General features: G+C 39.1%; 1 non-coding gene across 1 annotated transcript; it reads left to right on the top strand.

Moving 5' to 3' along the window:
* The first annotated feature begins 5,142 nt into the window (after positions 1–5,142).
* On the top strand, positions 5,143–5,275 carry LOC117693937 (small nucleolar RNA SNORA17). Its single transcript, XR_004604520.1, has one exon. It is a non-coding gene; the product is annotated as a small nucleolar RNA SNORA17 (small nucleolar RNA).
* Positions 5,276–7,710: the final 2,435 nt, after the last annotated feature.

Here is a 7,710-nt window from a genome sequence, read left to right as displayed (position 1 = left end):
TAAATAAACAAAAAAAAAAATCAGGATGTCCGTAACTTCTAGGAAATGATTAAGAAATTAAACCCAAGAAGAACCTGAGATATAAATAAATAAATAAATAAATAAATAAATAAAATCAACTTTATTTCAGCAAAATTCTGGCAGAAAGTTTCCCAAATCTTGGAAACAATTGCTATTTACAATGCCAAACAGACATGACCGGAAAAGACCCTTTTGCCAATTCACCAGTCAAAATACTAGGACCACAAAATGAGGAAACAATATTAAGAGCTTCAAGAGAAGATGATAAACTCATAAACAGCGCTATCAGAATAACATCAGACCACTCAACAGAAACTATTAAAGCCAGGAGCACATATAATAGTCTACTTCAAGCCCTGAAAATAATTGCCAACCAAGAAAACTAGAGTTCACAAATTTATCTTTTGAAATTGACAGTAAAATAAAGGCATTTCAAGACAAACAAAAACTAAAGTAATTCATTAGCACCAATTCAACATTGTAGAAGATCCTTAATCGAATTCTACACAGAGAATAGGAGGAACTTCTCAATCTTGAGGGGGGACAAAGGGATACATTTCATGAAAATAGAGATACAAAAATAAACTGAAAAGAATCAATTATGTCCAGCTCAGTAAAGCAGAAAATCCTTAATATGAATAGGGAGAAAGATAACAAACAATAATTCAGTTGGTTAGAAAACAGCCTAAAAATTACAAAAATCAGTAAATCTCAATAAGTCATAACCTTAGCTGTAAATAGCCTTAACTTTCTAATTCAAAGGACACAGACTGGCGAATGGATTAAAAACAGCATCTAGCTAATTGCTGTCTCCAAGAAACACACTCTAGGGGGCGGTGGCGGGGGCAGCTTAGTCAGTAAAGTGCCTGTCACACAAGTGGGAGAACTGGAGTTTGATCCCCAGCACCACTGTAAAAACTCAGGTGCAGTAGTACTACAAACTATTTTCAGGGCTTGAAGTATATCATTATATGTGTTCCTGGCTTTAATATTTTACGATGAGTGGCCTGATGTTATTTTCATAGGTTTATGATCCATTCTTGAAGCTTGTACTATTGTTTTATTTCATTTTGTGGTCTTAGTAGGCAATGCAATTCCCGAACTGGGTAGGCAGACACATGAGGGTCCCTGACCTGGGACTTGTTGGCCAGCCAATGTATTCAAATCAATGCACTCCAGGTTCAAAGTGATTCTGTCTTTAAAAAGGAGAAAAGTGATTGAGGAAGACACCTGATACTAAACTTTAACCTCTACACATATGCAGATGTGTGCATGCACACACACACACATCTGCACATACACACATGTGCACCCACACACAAGCACAAATATGTATACACACAAGCACATGCATACAAATACACACAAATAAACACCTTAACTGGAAAAGATATAGAGAGACTAAAAGTAAAAAGATAAAGGTCAATACATCAAGCAAATGGTAACTTAAAACAAGCTAACAGAACAGTTATTATAGCTGGTAAACAGACTTCAAGCCATAAAGCCCACTAAATATTAATAAAAGGAACAACAAATGAAAAAGATACAACAATTGTAAATGCATATGCACCAAACATTAAGAGTCCCAATTCCATGAAACAAACACTACTGATTATAAAAAGACAGATAGATCCGAATGCAATAATGAGCAGAAGGCTTCAGGAACATACTCTCTTCAATAGCTAGGTCTTGCAGAATAGAAACAACAAGGAAACTCCAAGCTTAAATTGAGCCATACATCAACTACACTAAACAAGTAACGCTTATGAAACAGGCGTTCTTCTAAGAAGCCTATGGAAACTTCTCTAAAATGTGTGACCTTTTATTATATAAAACAAATCTTAACAAATGCAAAATGAATTTTAAAATTCTATCTTATCATATTATAGTGAAATAAAATTGGAAATCAGTTGCAAAAAGTACACAAATGCATATTGAAATATATACTTTTAAGTTTTTAAAAATTTTTATCTTTAAATATTTATTTTAATTCCTTGAGAATTTCACACAATTGTTGTGGTCATATTCGCCCCAATTCTTCTCCCACTCTCCTCAGAACCACTTCCACCTCTCTACCCCCCAAAATTTTGTGCCCTCTTTTTTTTTTTAAATTGCCTATTGACTATAATTTGTGATACACATATTTCTGGGTGTAGGGCCATCTACTGGAACTTGGTTAGCCTACCAGAAGCCATACTTTTAAAGAAAACTGACTCCCCTTCCCCCAGAAGCAATCAACTATCCATAGCTCCTCAGTTAAGAGTTGATAAACCTCCTCACACTACATCTAGAATATCGATTGATTTGATCTTGTGCAGGTCTTTGCAAGCAACCCCAACCACAGCTGTTATGAATTTGTAAATGAAGCCCAGAAGACACCGTGTTTCTCCTGTCCTTTCTAATATCCGACTCTTACCATCTTTCCACACTCTCTTCTGGGTGAACGCTGAGTCTCGGAGAGGAGGGTAGCAGATAGGTGTTTCATTTGTGGCTGACCCTCCACTGACTCTTGTTTGATACACTAGTTGTGAATTTCTACAGTAACCACCACCTACTTCACAGAGGAACTTCTGCGGTGAGTCTGAGAACTGCATTAAACTATGGCTAAAATGATACAATTTTAGAGGGCAGTTTGATGCTGTGTCCATTTAGAAGAACAATAGAGCAGTAGCAGCTTCACCCCTGGGGACCATGCATTCCCCAACCACTGGTCCTTGGCCAGATGTACAGCAGTAGGTATGTGTTTCCTCCTGTGGCATGAGCCTTAAATTCAATCAGAAAGTACTTGTTTGTTCACAAAACACGTGTGCCAGTATTGTGCCCAGGAGAATATTTTCTATGCCTGTCATTACTGAAGCTCACAGGTTTACACCTGGGGAAGGCTGTTGATGAGTTTTCAATGATAAATGAGTCAATGAAGAAGTCTGGAAGGAAATTTAAAACTTACTAGAGTTAGCTGGGTGGTGGTAGTGCACACCTTTAATCCCAGCACTCAGAAGACAGAGGCAAGTGGATCTCTGTGAGTTCGGGGCCAGCCTGATCTACAGAGTGAGTTCCAGGATAGCCAGGACTACACAGAGAAACCCTGTCTCAAACAAACAAACAAAAATGTAACTGGAGTCAAAAATAAATAATAAATAAATAAAAACACCCTAGAGATTCCTAAAAGGAATTTTATAGTTGTGAGAACTTACATTTAAAAATTGTAAGAGAGGGTGGGTGAAATGGTTCAACAAATAAAGGTGTCTGAGGCCAATCTGAGCCCAATGCCCAGGACCCACATGATGGGAAGGGAGAATCGACTCCTGAAGGTCCTCCTCTGACCTCCACACGCATGCCCACATAATACTCTGATGCATGCGCATGCACACTAAATAAGTAAATAAACAAACTCAGAGAGGCATCACATAAATACGTAAACCATGTCTCAAGGTACTGGAAAAAAATCTAAAATTAGTTTAATAGGTGGAAAGAAATAACAAAAGACCAGGAGTAAAGTTAATAAAATGGAGGCTAAAATACAATAAAAGAATCAACAAAAAACAGAAGGTTCTTTAAAAAGACGTAGAAGATCGGCAGACTCTTAGCCAAAATCACCAAAAGTGTGAGAGCAAACCAAAGCCAATAGAATCAAAGTTGTAAAAGAGGAGAGCGGTTACAATGGATATCAGTGAAATGCAGGGGACCATTAGGGGGCGAAGATGCTTTGAAAACATATTCTAAAAAGCTGAAAAATCTAGAAGAACTTAGTAAACTTTTAGACATATAAGTTCTACTGAAATTAAAAGGATACAAGCAACCTAAATAGATCTATAATGAGCAACAATATTGAAGTAGATATAAAGAACCGCTCAGTGGAAATTAATTATTAATTAATTAATTAATTAATTAATTAAAAGCTAATACTATGCACTTCACATTATTCCACAAAATAGAAATGTATGGAATAGTATTGAATTTATTCTACGGTACCAGTATTAGTCTGATACCAAAACTAGATACAGACAATACGGGACACCAATATCCCTGAAGATCACATATGCAAAACTTCTCAGTAAAATACTTGCATATTGAAAATAGAATATACTATGATCAAGTTGGTTTTATTCAAGAGACATAAGAATGTTTCAACATGCATAAATCAATAAATATTGTGCAGCATAAAAATAGACTCAAGGACAGAAACCACGGGGTCATCTCAAGAGATGCAGGAAATGTCTCAGACAAAGCTCACCATTCCTTCTTGATCAAAGCCCAGCAGAATGTAGGCATGGCAGAAACATACTTCAAAATAATAAAGGCAACAAGCCTGTAACCAACTTCATACTAAATGAAGGAAAACTAAAAGAATTGCTTCCATTCTCTCCACTCTTTAATTAGTGTAGTAATTAAAGTCTTAACTAAATCAGTGAAGAAAGACAAAAAGAAGAGAGGGAATTTAAATATAAACACTTCAAAGTATCTCTATTTGCAGATGCTATAATCTTAAAAGACCTCACAGGCTTCTCTAGGAAAGGCACTCACAAAATCTCACCCATAGCTGAGGAGCTTTGACCATTGAAGGCTGCTGGAGTGGAGGGAGTCTATTTATTCAGGGAAGTGGTCCCTGTTAGTGGGCCCATGGCCCAGTGGAGGACCCTATCCCATGTACATAAGGACAGGACAGATGAACTGGGTAGACTATAAGGAGACGTCATGAAATTGGGAAGAGACTATGGTGGAGGGGTCTAGAAAAATTAGGAAGGCAATAGGAAGTTTATATAATCAAAAAACATTGAATATGCACGTGAAATTCTCAGTATTTTTTTTAAACTCCCGAGAACTCTTCGATATGATAAACACTTTCAGCAAAGTAACAGGAAACAAAGTCAACATATAATAAAACTGATTCGTTTTTCTTCATATCAGTATGGAGCTAACTTGCTGATAAAGAAATCCAGGAAACAGATCTTGTTCACAGTAGCCTCAGCAAAGTAAAATATGTAGGAATAAACTTAACCAAGTACATGAATGACTGCAAAAGTAAAAAAAAAAAAAAACAAACAAACAAAAAAAACTTTAAAATATTGAAGAAAAGTATTGAGGAAGACCTTAGAAGACAAGCTTTCCCACTTTTCCACTGCCTCCCCTAGAGGCTTTGCAGGTATATTTTGCTCTGTCACATGTGTGTCAGTAGGTGGCAGAGAGAAGAGAAGTTATGTCTATGCTCAGTGTTCTGACCTGTGAACATCTGAATGATTAGTAACCTAATAGTGCCTGGAAAAGCAAGCCAAGACAACAACAAGAACAGCGCTATGGGGCCCAGACAGGATGCTAGCCTGAGATGACCACCAGTCTAGCACTGCACAGGCCTGAGGGGACAAACCATGTCCCAGATGACCCCTGCCCAGTGCCACAATGCAAAAGCAGAGTATAGCACTTCTGAGACCACTCCTAAGATGACCCCAGACACTCAGAGACCCCAAGTGCTACTAAGAGAAACAAGTAAGTGGTAGAGAAATGGAAGAGAAAGAAACAGAAGGATGTGGGCACAATGAAGAGTTGGCAGAACTAGAAACCGGAGGGTAGCAAGGAAAATAGCCTGATGTGAGGAGCCGGTGATGCCACCAGAAGCCAGTGTCTGCGTCCATGCCCCTGTAGCTGTTACTGCCAAAGGCCATGGAGATGCTACCAGGGGACATGTTGATGTCTAAGGGCTGTGAGGAACTAGCCCCACCCCTCAACACTCAACCTAACCCCTTGCCACCTACAGCAGATCGGAGAGCTGGCCCTGGGGTTATAAGAGTATGAGAGCTGGCTCTGCCCCTTACCTACTACAGTAGTGCCCCTTACCTACTACAGTAGTCGGGAGAATGGACCAGGCCCTGAACCTTGCCTGGGCAGCACATTGGAGCTGGCTCTCGATGTAGGGGTTATAGGTGAACTGACCCCAAAGGTATGAGTGCAGGAGAGCTGGTCCTGCCTCTTGTCTACTGGGCAGACTGGTATGGATCTGGGAGACACACCCTCCTCCTCTACCTCAACAGCTCTCACCAGCAAGTGAGAGCTGGCCCTGAGATCATGAGAGAGGGAGAACTGGCCATGTCTCTCACCAGATGAAACACTTGGGATAGCGAGCCCTGTATCTTTTACCTGGGCAACAGTGTAGAGCTGGCCCTGAATGTGGGAGTTGCTGATGAACCAGCCTTGAAGGCATGAAAACAAGAGAGCAAATGGACTGACCAGCTGAGATACCTCTCAGGTCCAGAGGCAGGGCTTTGAATTGGCTCACCTCAACATCTTTCCCATTTATTGCTGAAGTAAATGAAGGGGCTGCTCCTACAGATTCAAAACTACAGGATCTCCACGACACAGGGGAACAACAGGATATCCAAGAGTCCTGGTGAGTATCCAGTATTGATAGAGTAGCAGAAGCCAGAGGCCTCATACCAGACCAACAACTCATTGTAACGAACATTTGCAAACAAAGAAATGTGAACAAAAAGGGTGCACTGTGGGACACACTGTGACACACTACAGTTTCCACTATTAGATTTGTTTTCTGTGTTGGGAAGTGGAGCTTGCAAGGGTAGAAGGCAGGTTTGAGGGAAGGGGGAGATGAGCAGGATTGGGGTCCATTCACAAAGAACCAATAAAAAGTTTTTTTGTTTTTTTTTTAAAAAATTCCTATCTTATGGAATAACAATATTATGAAACTAACCTACAAATTCACTGCAATCCCCTCAAAATAACAAGTATATTCCTCACAGAATTAATAAGTAAACCTATTGCTTATGCAAAACCATGGAAGGCCCCAAACAGTCAAAGCCATACTAAGCAGAAAAGCAAATGTTGGAGGTAACCAAAACTTGACTTCAAATTATATTCGAGTCCTATGGACGAGGTACCACAGTACTAAAACAGATGTACATACCAATGTAATAGAATAGAGAACCCAGAAATAAATCCACACAGACAGCCATCTGAATTTTTTTTTTAACAAAGATGCCAAAAACATGTATTGGAGAAAACATAGCATCTTCCAGTAAATAACGCTGGACATAGTGAATATCCATGTGCTGAAGAATGAAGTTATAATCCCAGTGTCACCACCTATACAAAAAAAATGGCTCAAAGACCCTGATATAAGGCCTGAAACTCTGAAAGTACTAAAGGAAAGTATGGGAAAAATACCTCAAGACGTATGTATAGACAGGAACTTTCTTTAGAAGGCCTTGAATAGCACAGGATAGCCCTAAAGATTTACAAATAAGACTGAAGACTGGGAGAGGGCTTAGCGGTTAAGAGCACTGGCTGCTCTTCCAGAGGACGAGGGTTAATTCTCAGCAACCACATGGCAGCTTACAACTGTTTGTATCTCCAGTCCCAAGGGAATCTAACTCCCTCTTCTAGCCTCTGCTGTGCATTGAACATGTGGTGCACAGACATACATGCAGGCAAAACACCCATCTATGTTTTAAAAAAAAAAAATAAAAGAAAGAAAGAAAAGAAAAGGTCGTCTTAAATATAAAAGCTCTGCACAGTAAAGGAAGTGACAGAGTGAAGAGATATACCAAAGACTGGGAGAAATCTATAAGGAATTTAAATACTTAAGCACCAAAATGAAATCATCCAATCAACAAATCTTAAAAGACAAAACATAAATGGAAAACAGATTTGGGGGGGGGGGAATGTCCAACATTCCTTAAG

Source organism: Arvicanthis niloticus, chromosome 21, assembly GCF_011762505.2.
Source record: "Arvicanthis niloticus isolate mArvNil1 chromosome 21, mArvNil1.pat.X, whole genome shotgun sequence".
NCBI classification, from domain to species: Eukaryota; Metazoa; Chordata; class Mammalia; order Rodentia; family Muridae; genus Arvicanthis; species Arvicanthis niloticus.
This window is presented reverse-complemented; position numbering and strand designations above follow the sequence as displayed.